Source organism: Barbus barbus (assembly GCF_936440315.1).
Source record: "Barbus barbus genome assembly, chromosome: 9".
NCBI classification, from domain to species: domain Eukaryota; kingdom Metazoa; phylum Chordata; class Actinopteri; order Cypriniformes; family Cyprinidae; genus Barbus; species Barbus barbus.
The window spans coordinates 33258442-33273590 of NC_136737.1; positions in this window are offsets into that span (position 1 = coordinate 33258442).

Consider the following 15149-nt stretch of genomic DNA (forward strand, 5'->3'; position numbering starts at 1 on the left):
ATTGGTTAAGTGTATGGGGCTGTCACGTGATGAACGAACAACTCAAACCCGAGACTCGGCTCAGGCTGCATTGGTTAAGCGTATGGGGCTGTCACGTGATGAACGAACGACTCAAACCCGAGACTCGAGAGGTGAACTAATCAATTCTCTTTCCGGCTTAGGCTGCATTGGTTAAGCGTATGGGGCTGTCACGTGATGAACGAACGACTCAAACCCGAGACTCTCTTTCCGGCTCAGGCTGCATTGGTTAAGCGTATGGGGCTGTCACGTGATGAACGAACGACTCAAACCCGAGACTCGAGAGGTGAACTAATCAATTCTCTTTCCGGCTTAGGCTGCATTGGTTAAGCGTATGGGGCTGTCACGTGATGAACGAACGACTCAAACCCGAGACTCTCTTTCCGGCTCAGACTGCATTGGTTAAGCGTATGGGGCTGTCACTTGATGAACGAACGACTCAAACCCGAGACTCGATATAGACGAACTAATCAATTCTCTTTCCGGCTCACGCTGCATTGATTAAGCGTATGGGGCTGTCACGTGATGAACGAACGACTCAAACCCGAGACTCGATCGAAGAACTAATCAATTCTCTTTCCGGCTCAGACTGCATTGGTTAAGCGTATGGGGCTGTCACGTGATGAACGAACGACTCAAACCCGAGACTCGATCAAGAACTAATCAATTCTGTTTCCGGCTCACGCTGCATTGATTAAGCGTATGGGGCTGTCACGTGATGAACGAACGACTCAAACCCGAGACTCGATATAGAAGAACTAATCAATTCTCTTTCCGGCTCACGCTGCATTGATTAAGCGTATGGGGCTGTCACGTGATGAACGAACGACTCAAACCCGAGACTCGATATAGAAGAACTAATCAATTCTCTTTCCGGCTCAGACTGCATTGGTTAAGCGTATGGAGCTGTCACGTGATGAACGAACGACTCAAACCCGAGACTCGATAGACGAACTAATCAATTCTCTTTCCGGCTCACGCTGCATTGATTAAGCGTATGGGGCTGTCACGTGATGAACGAACGACTCAAACCCGAGACTCGATAGACGAACTAATCAATTCTCTTTCCGGCTCACGCTGCATTGATTAAGCATATGGGGCTGTCACGTGATGAACGAACGACTCAAACCCGAGACTCGATAGACGAACTAATCAATTCTCTTTCCGGCTCAGGCTGCATTGGTTAAGCGTATGGGGCTGTCACGTGATGAACGAACGACTCAAACCCGAGACTCGATATAGACGAACTAATCAATTCTCTTTCCGGCTCAGGCTGCATTGGTTAAGCGTATGGGGCTGTCACGTGATGAACGAACAACTCAAACCCGAGACTCGATCGAAGAACTAATCAAGTCTCTTTCCGGCTCAGGCTGCATTGGTTAAGCGTATGGGGCTGTCACTTGATGAACGAACGACTCAAACCCGAGACTCGATATAGACGAACTAATCAATTCTCTTTCCGGCTCAGGCTGCATTGGTTAAGCGTATGGGGCTGTCACGTGATGAACGAACAACTCAAACCCGAGACTCGATCGAAGAACTAATCAAGTCTCTTTCCGGCTCAGGCTGCATTGGTTAAGCGTATGGGGCTGTCACTTGATGAACGAACGACTCAAACCCGAGACTCGATATAGACGAACTAATCAATTCTCTTTCCGGCTCAGGCTGCATTGATTAAGCGTATGGGGCTGTCACGTGATGAACGAACGACTCAAACCCGAGACTCGATAGACGAACTAATCAAGTCTCTTTCCGGCTCAGGCTGCATTGGTTAAGCGTATGGGGCTGTCACTTGATGAACGAACGACTCAAACCCGAGACTCGATATAGACGAACTAATCAATTCTCTTTCCGGCTCAGGCTGCATTGGTTAAGCGTATGGGGCTGTCACGTGATGAACGAACGACTCAAACCCGAGACTCGATCAAGAACTAATCAATTCTCTTTCCGGCTCAGGCTGCATTGGTTAAGCGTATGGGGCTGTCACTTGATGAACGAACGACTCAAACCCGAGACTCGATATAGACGAACTAATCAATTCTCTTTCCGGCTCAGGCTGCATTGGTTAAGCGTATGGGGCTGCCACGTGATGAACGAACGACTCAAACCCGAGACTCGATATAGACGAACTAATCAATTCTCTTTCCGGCTCAGGCTGCATTGGTTAAGTGTATGGGGCTGTCACGTGATGAACGAACAACTCAAACCCGAGACTCGGCTCAGGCTGCATTGGTTAAGCGTATGGGGCTGTCACGTGATGAACGAACGACTCAAACCCGAGACTCGAGAGGTGAACTAATCAATTCTCTTTCCGGCTTAGGCTGCATTGGTTAAGCGTATGGGGCTGTCACGTGATGAACGAACGACTCAAACCCGAGACTCGATATAGACGAACTAATCAATTCTCTTTCCGGCTCAGGCTGCATTGGTTAAGTGTATGGGGCTGTCACGTGATGAACGAACAACTCAAACCCGAGACTCGGCTCAGGCTGCATTGGTTAAGCGTATGGGGCTGTCACGTGATGAATGAACGACTCAAACCCGAGAGGTGAACTAATCAATTCTCTCTCCGGCTTAGGCTGCATTGTTTAAGCGCATGGGGCTGTCACGTGATGAACGAACAAGTCAAACCCGAGAATGCTGTGCAATGCGCATGCGCGACTGAACGAATCACTCCCGGAGATGACTCGTTCTTCCCGAGTCACATTAAAGAACAAATCGTACAAGATCTTCCCATCACTAACAAAAATCAAGAACCAGCATATGAATCTCATCAATGGTGACAATCAATAAAATGCTTCATGCTGCAATGCATGCTGGGTAACACCATAGTAAAAATTCCCATCATGCACTGCAGTATGAATAATTAATGTCACCACTGTTGAGGATCATATAGTGTTAAAGTCTAAAAGTCCGAGAGACACAGTTTTTCCATTATTTCAGTTAAAAGGTGACATTTGATTAATAGGTCTTTTTTTTCCCAGTTCTGTATCAGCTTGATCCATCAATAAACCAAGAAATAACACCTTAAAGTAACTTACAAGCAGAAATTATATCTGCTATCTAAAGCTTTCAATTCAGCAATGTGCAAATGCACAAATGCTTGTTGTGAAGCAATATTACAATTGCTTAAATATATTCTACTTTCAACTATTAAAAGAGTCAAGAGCCCAACTAAAGCAAACACTGGTCTCCATGATGGTGGCATCTTTATAACCAATAAAACATCAACATCTGATCCTCTATGATTCTCAATAACAGCAGGTGTTCATCACTAATGCACAATCATCATTTAATTAGTCTCTTAATTATTTCATTAACTTTAACTCTTTGAGGACTTGGGATTTGACTTGAGACTTGCTTGTGCAGTTCACAGAAGCGTGGCAGGCACTGCCAGGGGTATCAGAGTGGGTTATGAAATCAATAAAGAACGGCTACACGCTTCAGTTCTTCCGCAGACCGCGCCGTTTCAACGGTGTGTTAATGTCCACTGTACGGGAGCAGAATGTCTCAGTTCTGTGAGAGGAAATTCACAACCTTCTCGCAAAGCGCGCTGAAGAGGCAGTCCCCCTCACAGACCACGAGAGCGGCTTCTACAGTCGTTATTTTCTGGTGCCAAAGAAAGACGGCGGGCTCTGCCCAATCTTGGACCTGAGACCGCTGAATCGCGCGCTATCAAAGCGCTCGTTCAAAATGATTACGCTGAGACAAATCCTCTCATATATCAGAACGGGAGATTGGTGTATCTCCGTGGATTTAAAGGATGCTTATTTTCACATTCAGGTAGCCCACCGCCACAGGCGCTTCCTGAGATTTGCATTCTAAGGGATAGCGTACCAATTCACGGTCCTGCCCTTTGGCTTATGTCTGGCCCCTCCTACGTTTACGAAATGCATGAATGCTGCTCTCTCTCCTCTGAAGCAGAGTGGAATGCGCATCCTGAACTAACTCGACGACTGGCTAGTGTTATCCCAGTCAGAGAGCGCGCTGCTCAGCGACAAACTCAGACTCCTCGCTCACGTTCAGAGCTTAGGACTGACTGTAAATATGCAAAAGAGCATGCTGGTACCGAGCCAGAACATCTCCTTAGGAGTAGAGCTGAACTCAATCAAAATGCGAGCGAGTCTGTCGGAGGAGCGCTCACGAAAACTGATCAGTTCTCTCGCAGTCTTCAAACTATATAGGGCGTTCTCCCCCGCTGAAATGCTTTCAGAGGACGCTCGGCCAGATGGCTGCCGCCTCGACAGTGTGCAATCTAGGGCTCCTACATATGCGTCCGCTTCAGCTCTGGCTAAAGAGCCGGGTGCCACAGAACGCATGGAAAAAAAAAGACGCCTGAACTACGGCGCGGATTTACTGTCGAGGGGCGGGATAATCCACGGAGAGTGGAGATTACACCCTTTGACAGTCAAAATTATTTGGAGTGTATTCGGCAGGGCGGAGGTGGATCTCTTCGCATCAGCGGAGAACACTCACTGCCCGCTGTTTTATTCACTGACACACTCTCCCCTGGGAGTGGATGCACTAGCTCACAGCTGGCCGAAAGTACGCAAGTATGCCTTTCCTCCAGTGAAACCTCTGCCTCGCGTGCTTTGCAAAATCAGAGAGGAAAAGGAATCTGTTCTGCTAGTGGCACCGAAATGGCCCAATCAGCCGTGGTTCCCAGAACTGGCGGAGATGCTGGTAACTCCCCCGTGGACTATCCCACTGAAGAGGGACCTTCTCTCTCAAGCACAAGGGACGATTTGGCACCCAAATCCGGAGTCATGGAGCCTTCATGTCTGGCCGCTCGACGGAGCTTGCCAGTAACAGATGCGCTTCCTCAGCGCGTGCTGAACACTACACTGTAAAAAATTGCTGTTAAAAAACGGCCATATTCTGACAGTAACATTCTGTTTTTTCATTACAACAGTAAAATCCTGTAAAAAAAACAATGAATTCTGGGTAATATTTGTTATTTTCGAGAAAGTACCCTTCTGCAGTCCTCGACACTCAGAGACTGTTTCAAATCACACCCTACACCCTCATTCACTATCCCCTACTCATGTACTAATGCTTACTAATATAGCCCACCTGACAGAGAGAATGAACACTAATGACTGAATTCAGCCAATGATGAACAGCTGCTGTGAACAAGCAGAATCACTGAAGAAAAGAGCAAGAAATGAACTACAACTGACTTCAGCCACAGCCTTAGATGAAATCAACTGAAATAAAACAGCAGAGGATGATTAAACAACTCCACAAACAGCATCACCAGCCTCACACATTACAGTCTGACTTTATTTCTGTCATATATCTACAATCCTTGAGAATTAATAGACATTTAGATGCTTTATTGAAAATGTATCGTTTGACCTCACCAGTATGGCGATCAGCGTTTGCTTTAGTTGTGCTCTTGACCCTTGGCTTTCTATGATAGGTTTTTATTTGGTTGTTTAAACAGTGTTTGTAAATTACGTTTGTTATAGCAGTAAAAACCTAAATTTAAGTAAGTGTTTTTGGATTGTAATCATCATGAAGCTGCCTGCTACTGCTCTCTGAAGTGGTGTGTTATTTACAATAAATGCCGTATGATACTGCAAAATAACCATCTATTATGAAGCATTATAATACATCTGTTCAAAACTTTAATGCACTAAAGCTTAATGCTGCAATGCATGCTGGGTACTAGTACAAAACTCACCCATGACTCCCAGCATGCATTGCAGCATGAATACATTATACCACTGATTTGTCCACCTCTTTTATCTAAATCTTTCTATTTGCTTTTATAATAGCTTTTGTTTTTGTGTTGAGTGTTAGTAGCATGTTTTGTGATGTTCAGAGTTGATCTGTTTATTTATTTTGGTTGATAATCACCATTGTAGAGATGCATACGCTGATTCTTGAGGTGTGTGTTTCATAGCACTTTGATTTTTTTTTTAAATTGTCAGTAATATTAGCAATCTTACACACGAGCAAAAGAATGAGCAGGCTGTTATTACATCACTTTGGTAACAGTAGAGACCCTGAATAAAACTAAATAAAACCACTGAATATGGTGTTTAACAAGGGTTATGTCATTAACAATACATAAGTAACCAAATTACAGATTTTGCTTTGGTTCTTTTTGTAATTACAGATGTGTTTTATAACACATGTTTTCAACAACCAAAGAAAAGTTGAGGTTCAAGAGCCCAACTAAAGCTAGCACTGATCTCCCTCATGGTAGTTAAAAAAAACAAAAACTAGCATGTCTGTGACCATCTGACAGAAATAACACCAGTCTGGTTAGTAATGTGTGAAGTAATGCTGTTTTAGGAGCTGTTTAATCAGATGTTGAGAGATTTAATGTCTTCTTTATTTCAGCTGATTTCATCTAAGTCTGTGGCTGAAGTCAGTTTTATTTCTTGTGTTTCTCTTTCAGTGATTCTGCTTGTTAACAGAATCTGTCCATCATCACTAATGCTCAATCATCACTTAATTAATCACAGAATTATCTCATTAACATCACTGATTCAGTGTTACTCTAACACTCTGTAGTGTGCACACATTATAAGTGTTCATTTATAACTGAGGATTTTGTTGCGGGGTTTAAAGGGTTAAAGATGTAAGATGAAAAAAAACAGCATGAAGTGTAATTTAACAGCAATAAACTGTAATTAATTTACAGCAACAGACTGTAGAAAAACAGTTACTTACTGGCAACCGTGCTGCCAGCAGATTACCGTTAATTCCAGCTCAGATAATATAATTTAAGCTCAGAGGTGTTGCAGCCGGTCTGATATTGATTCATAATCCTAACGGCGTCTTTGTAGTTGTCTATAAAAAAATAACATGAGTTTCATTGCACAATTTCATGTGCATTTTCAGAACATAGAATGAATAGGTTATTCCAAGCACAAAGAGAAGCAACCATGAAATTATTTTTTAAACAAGAATTTTATGAATTGGCATACCACAAGTTCTGACGACCTTTACGTCATATCTTGGCCAGTTTGGCTCATGCTTCTCCTCGTTAGCAGCTGCCCTTTTCACACGTTCAGTGCTCTTAAAGTTGGGCCAGTACACCATCCCATCATCATACCAGTCAATTGGCACAACAGCAATGTCCTCGCTTGCTTGAAATTCAATTAGATGAAAAGGCATCCTTAATGTAGAAAGAAAGAAAAGGGGTATTTATTCCAAATCAAAAAAGGAATAACATGGACTAAAGCATGCACAAGTGTACAGTGTATACAAATAAGCAAGTAAGATGGGCTGAAAGTTAACCTGAATGGTGCCCCAAGGTGGGAAGAAGTATAAGGAAGGAAAAAGTACATTCATAATAGTCAGGTAGAACTTCAGCTCAACCGTAAAGTAGGGCATTTTGAGGGATAATATGTCATCTCATATTTTGAAAACATTAAATTATGGGTGTAGTGTATGGAAAAATACCAACTTTTGTGAAATACTTACAGAAACTTTTCATCCAGAGTAATAGAAGTCATAGTCAGAAGTCAACTATATGATATATAACTATATAACAGATTTTTTGTATTTTTTTTTTATTGGAGGAGGGGTATGGCTACAAAACCATCCCTGTACGGCAAGGCTACACATTTCTGTCGCAGCGCTGACACCTCAACTGACTTCAGCTCGTCAGATGCATCATTTACAACAAATATGTTCATTCTGTCAGAGTTGAAGGGTAGGTATAGAATGGAGACTGTCGGGAAAACTCAGTGTAAATAGCCTACACACCATTATCATTTTGGACAATGTTTTTGATAAGGCAGACTTTATCCCCCACCAGAAACATGTTGTCCCCCTCAGGTGGACCAGACAGTGGACATTGTACACAATCTGGTCTGTCCCATACAGCTCACCAAAATGGTTTACAAAAGATTTTAGCATTTGTCCAGCATAGTCAGCAAGGTTGAGATGTTCAGGGCTTACCAACATGGATATAGCAGTTGACAGGAGCATGAAATTGTAGTACATGTTCCGGTCCAGGAATCCCGCCAGCACCACAGGGCCAGTGTACAGTAAAAACTGTCGGAATTCAGTCGCCTTCCAACGGTCCAACTCCCTAAGCGACCGTCTTTTCTGGGCAAACTCAATTGGCACGTAGGGCCTCATTGACTGGAGTTTGCCTGACATCCTGTCTACTATTAATGCCGGCAGTCTTGTTAACGGAAGAGCCTAAGCCAGGTCTGGAGCAGTTTCCTTACAATGCCCAAACACACTAGATGCATATAATCCAAGGGAAACTGCGATACCATGCCAACCTTGACGTTTTCAAATGGATGTGGCCCCTCGTGGTGGTGTAGTTCATCAACCATCAGGTTGAATGAGATGTCAGTTCTCTGGGGGCGCTCTGGTCCAGGGAATGTCATATACCGGTTCTGGTATTGCCCTGGGTGTAGGCACTTATCACACCCATGGTAAGCATTATGGGCCTTTGTTTTTTTTCCCCAAAGGCCCGTGCAGGGGCATCACAGACCACCGTGTGAAGCTCAATTTTAAGGTTCTTATCTCCAAAGCAAAACCCAGCCTCTAGCTCCTGTAGTTCATTGACAAAATCAGATAGGAACTCTGTGGCCGAACTAGGTTTTTTTGGTCCACAGTACGCCCCAATGACCACAGGTTCCTTCATGGGGATGGTAACCAGTAAGCCAAGGATGGGCCACAGCTGTACAGTGGAACTTCTAAATAAAGGTAGACCATCTATATTAATCTGCAGCCCCAATATCATGCCCTCTGCCAGTGTTTTGGCATATTTGCTTATAGTGGCCTTCAAGGAGGAAAGGATGCCAAAGTGATGGTAGTTCCCCCAGCCTTCTCTTGAATAGCATAATGCGTTTTCGTCTTGAGAAGTGTCCTACCATCCTTTGGCAGATTGGGATGGGTTACATGGAGTATACTCAACAGTGCAGTCAGGGCAACGATGGAAATGCCAAAACTAACTGCCCAGTTGGCAATGTTATCGGAAAGTAATGTTAGGTCATCATCATTTTCAGAATCCGAACCTGATGTCCCATCTCCATCACACCAATCACAATACACATCATCAAAATCTGCCTCCAATTCCATGTCCTCTTCAGTAACAACTTGCACCTCTGGCATTGCATGTGCAGCCGAAGAGGGTGAGACAGTGTGATCTGTTCACACGATTAAACAACTCCACAAACAGCAGCACCAGCTTCACTTATTACTAACCAGATTGACTATATTTCTGTCAGACATCTGCAGAAGATCTTATTGAGAATTAACAGAGGATCAGATGTTGATGTTTTATTGGTCAAAAAATGATGCCACTGTCATGGAGGTCAGTGTTTGCTTTAGTTGGACTCTTGACATGTATTAACTTTGAAATAATTTGCTTCTGAGCAGTTGCAATTGTGTTTCACTGCAAACATTTGAACATTGCTGAATCAGAAGCTTGGTTTAGCAGATTATACTTTCTGTTTATAAAGCATTTGTTTAATTAACACAAAGTGGTTTCTCTAGTTCTATGATTGTTCACTAAAATTGATCAACTAATAAAAAGCCAAAACACATTAAACATATGGCGCCACAACACTTCAATAATGAAGAGATTTTTTTTTTAAATTTTACCTGGTCTAGTTTGGAGTTCTGTCCGAGGCTGTATGTTTTAAATGATCCACAAATTACATAAAACTGTGGAGCAGCTGACTTTATCCAGACCAGTATAATGGTTGGAAAACAAATAATGAGAAATTGGAAGAACCCAGGTGAGCCCTCTTTTCAAGAGTGGAGTATGGAATTGGCAAAAGTATTAAAAAATCTCTTTCAACATTAATGACAGGGTGGAAAAATATGTGGCTAAATGGGGAAAATATGTGCAATATATTGCTATTATATGAGAGCATGGTGCTTGTTGAAAAATGTACATTTGATTAAAACAATTTTGTTTTGTTGCTTTTGATTATTGTCGACTATTTTATTTCATTAGACATTACAATGGGATACATGTTAAGATTTAAATTGTAAAGTTGACTATAATGTATCAGTGATATTCAAAAACTCAATAACATACTAATTAGAAAGAAAAAAAAATAATGAGGATATTTAGGTCAATCGTTTAGACATTAACATTTATCATAAGATCCACAACAGTGGTTACAATAAATATTCATACTGCCGAGCATGATGGGAGTTTTTACTATAGTTTTTACTTGTTCATTAAGCAGACACAATTAACAGAAAATAACAGACACCATGTGAGACAGTGTTCTCAGAAAGAACTCCGTCATCTGCCTCTATTCTTGTCATGTCCATATCAGTCATGTCTGTCCTAATTTGATGAAGCCTTTTTTGAACGTCTACACGTGTCCTTCGTCTTAAGGTCGATAAGGAGACAGGCCCAGTCTTTCTATTCATCTTTGTTCTAAGAGACATTTCAGGAAGACAGGTTGAAATCAGATGAGTAAAATTGATCATTGTTTCTAATGTTGTATTTAAATAAATACATTGTTGAACGGTGGCGTTGCCTATTTCATTGCTACAAACTAGACAAGAACAGAGAAATAGAGCAACATTGAAAATGTGGGATGCACTTCTTGATTCGGCCCCATGAAGGTCTATATTTACACTGAAAATTAATGTTTAAAAAGAACTCAATCCAGGTGGGACATGTTTTCTGCTTGGCCTTGACATTTCCTTTGTTTGAAAATAATTATATTAAGTTTGTATTCATTTAACAATAAAATAATTGAAAAAAAGTTTGGTATTAATTTCATAGGGAGACCTAATATTTGTTTGATGTATAACAGGCCTTGTGATTTGAAACATTGGATTGGATTTGGAACAATATTATGCCATGAGAAACTAGTATTATTTTGACCTTTAATTCAAACCTGTCAGATATCCTACAATAGCACGGGCACGCGCCTGCCAGTTTACACCAGGTGTGTCTGACTCGTCTTAAAACTGAATCTGCGGGCTCTTTGATAGCCCCCTGGTGGCTGGCTACAGTACAGGTCATAAACCCCGCCCTCTCCATGTAAACGAATCGGACTGGAGTCATAACAAAAAAATTAATTACACTTCTAATACAATTTTCCGAAATATGGTTTTGGTCATATTTAGCTAGTAATTTGATGCTATAAAAACGGGGTGTGTCGTTATGGTTGATTGGGTCTGCGGGAGTTTTGGGCGGGAGTTTGTATTCGCTTTACTTTTCTATAATGAAAGGAAGCGGAGACGCGTCGTCCATCTTTTTTACAGTCTATGGTTTACACACACACACGCGCAGACTCTATGACCAGGGCCGTCGCTAGTGGGGTGAAAGGTGGGGACAATTCTAGGGGCCCCCACCGCCCAGGGGGCCCCACAAAATCCAGGAATTATACTATATAGGCCCATGTTCTGTGAATAATTCTAATATTTTAGTAGTTGTATAACTAAGATATTATGAAAACCACAAAAAAGCATGCAATTTGGTTAAAGAAATTGTCTACCCTCTACCCTCCCGAAAAATGGTTTAGTCTGATACTAAGTATTCTAAGAAGTCCCACCCCACATCGAGAACAAGACGTCCAATCAGAGTTGAGACCGGTGGGCCGCTGTACAATGTGGACCGGCCCTTTGCGTAATATATATAAAAAAATTGGATTGTAGTAAATGTACGTATATCCTTCCATCGGTCCAGACGAATGGCCCAGGGCATTCTAATTAATTCTAATTAATTTAGCATGCTCCAGCTCAGTGCAGCGGCTCAAAAGCGCTCGTCAATGTCAAAATGTTTGAAACAGCCAATCAAAGTGTAGAAGGCGGGATTTACTGTTCACAGATGCTGAGCTGCGCGTGACTTGAATGCCAGCTGAGGTAAGATGTAAGCCGCTAAACATGACAAATTCAGCAATATTTGCCAACCGTTTAGTTAAATAACAGACATTAATTTTTAGGAATGCAAATTATTACTGGCCTTTTCAAATGTCTCATATTTTAATGCCATTATTCGAATTGTCACTATGTAGGCTATAATGCAGTTTTCAGTCGACACGAGATAAGAGTTCTTGTAAATCTGCTTTGTTCCGTGATTTTACGTGCCTAAGAAAATGTTTAAAAATCTATAAAAATCATTCTCAATCTTACTCTAGAACACTGTCAATCTGAAGACTTTCGAGTGTTGTGCATAGGAAAGTGATTTATATTATAGGCCTAATAAACATATAATTTGCTTAATCACACACTATTAGCATATTTTATATACACACTGGTAGTTAAAAGTTTGAAATAAATAAGGCTTTTTATTTATTTGAAAGAATATTTAATTTATTTGATCAACAATACAGTAAAACAATAGCCAAATATAATGAATTATTACACTTAAAATAGTGGTTTTCTATTTAGGATATTTTAAATGTAATTTATTGCTGTGATCAAAGTTGAATTTTCAGCATCATCCAGTCTTCAGTGTCCCTTCAGAAATAATTCTAATGATGCCTAATTTGCGGTTTAATTATCAGTTATTAATAATGGTTTTATTATTAGTATAATGGTTCTCAGTTAAAGAACCGCATTTATTTGAAACATAAGTACTTTGTAATAAGTGTAAATATATTTACTGTCGCTTAAATCAATTTAAATCAAAGTCCCTTTTTGTATTCTATAATCTTTGATTTAATGCAACATTGTTGAAGAAAAATATTAATTTATATTTTTAGTCTTACCCAAGACTGAATGGTATCACATTTTCCACAAAAATATGAAGCAGCACAATAGTTTTTAACATTGATAATAATCAGAAATGTTTGTTGAGCAGTAAATCAGTATATTATTATGATTTCTGAAGATCATGTGACACTGAAGACTGGAGAAATGATGCTGAAAATTCAGCTGCACATCACAGCAGTCAACTATATTTTACTATGTATTCGCATAGAAGACAGCTATTTTAAATTGTAACATTATATATTTCACAGTACTGTTTACTGTATTTTTCATCATCAAAATAATTAGTATACTCTTTTCCACAATTGGAGCTCTATTACTTATAATGATAGATCTCAAGCTCCTGCAAAAGGACAAATACTGTATATGACCAATAGAAAGGCCTATTAAAACAGTCCACATTCTGCACTATTTAAGTCTTCTGGACGATACCAGAGCATTGTGTCATTTGGACTGATAATATTGGTATTTAACTTTAGTGATATTAAACTGTCCCTTGTAAAAATTCTTTAAAATTATTTACTATTTGCCATATACACCAGAAAAGACAAATTATAATGTCAAGATTATGCCACTCATTTATGGTGTGGTGTGTTGTGGACAGGGTTTGGTGGGTCGCTCTGTGCCAAAAAGTCCAGGGCCACTTTTTGGCCCCAGTCCGCCCCTGTATACATCTATATGTATTGATGTGGGGGCCAACATCAATATTTTTTCAGGGGGCCCCCAATCCTCTAGCTACGGCCCTGCAATTATTCATTCAGCACAATAGACTTGCATGCAGTGGACACTGCACAATCCCAGCATGCATTGCTTCTGAGTAAATCCCACGGAGCTCGCCTCGCTTGTCCTTCCCAACATAACCTGGTGGGTACACAAGAAGCACAATGAGCATTAGGGTTAACCAAATTTAAAACATTCTCCCCATGCCATCCAAGATATGCATGACTTTATTCTCTTGTTGAACATGTACAAACATTTCAAGAATAATCTCTCAGCTCTGTAGGTCAATGCTATGCAAGTTAATGGGGTCCAGAAATTTTAAGTGACGACATTAGGCCAAGAAAATTAGTCTTTATTACTATTTTTATATGAAGTATTCCTTTTAAAAACCACTAGATAAAATGATAGTTTATTCACCATTAATTTACACAAAACTGATTATTGATTATTATTAGTATTAAATAAAAAATGGTTATTTAAACTATGTTTTAAATATATTACATTGTGGATTAGGAGGTTAGGAGGGTTCTAATACTTTTGAAAATGTACCTTATTCTTTAGAAAATTACACTGTAAAAAGTGAACACTTGGATCAACTTTAAAAAAATACTTCAATTGGTAACATCTAATAAAAAAAATCAACTTAATTTATTAACTTTATTTGTAATAAGTTAAGTTGAAAACAAACAAGCATTTTTTTAGGTGTTACCAATTGAAGTATTTAAAAAAGCTTTTGAAGTTGATCCAACTGTTCACTTTTTACAGTGTATCTATCATAGACTGTATAAAAACAGCTATCTATTAACAAACGTTTAAGACATTTACACTTTATAAATCAGTGCAGTCCAAAATGTAAAAACAATAAATTACGGTAACACTTTCTATGAAGCCCATATTTATAATACATTATAAGGGTGTTCTTAAAGCATTATAATGAATGCATAAAGCACTATAAACAACCTTATAATATGTTATATTGTCAATTTTAATACATTATAATGCTTACACATTTGTACATATAACTTTTAAGATTATGATTATTTATAACACAATGAACAGCATATTAAATCTACTTTTACACTGATAATGGACTATATATCTTGGCATTATTTAAGATCTGCACAGTATCTTACTACAGTACATCTTGTAAGTGGTCAGGTGTGAAGTGTTATTTGTTCCCTGTGAGGCTAATATTAATTTTTATGTGAGCTAGTTCATAATTTCAACAGGGGAAAAAAAAAAGCAATGTTTATATGTTAGGTTACATTTTATTTTGATGTCCCCTTTGTCTATTGACTCTATGCAAGTTTGCAACTCTCATGTCAACTAGTATTAGTAGGTTTAGGTTAAAGTTAGGGTTGGTAGAATGTTGACGGACTCATAAAGTTGCTTAGATAGTCAGTTTGTCTGTTGGGGAACCATCAAAATAAAGTGTTAGCCTATATTTAGCAGATAACATACTACTATACTCCAATGACTGCTAGTTGACATGTAGTTGCAGAGTTACTAAACAGCTGTCTAAAAGGTACCATCAAAATAATCAAACTGATATTAAAATAGAAATAGTTCAAAGCAATCTGATCTGATATCTGATCTTATGTCTGTTTGAGAGAAAAAAATACTATTATTATTACTATACCTATAAGTGGTCATTGATAGCTTTAGGTAAAGTAGCATAAGAAAGATGGCAAGATATGAGACTTATAATAGATTATAACTATGAGAAATATAATCCATTGTAACTTAAG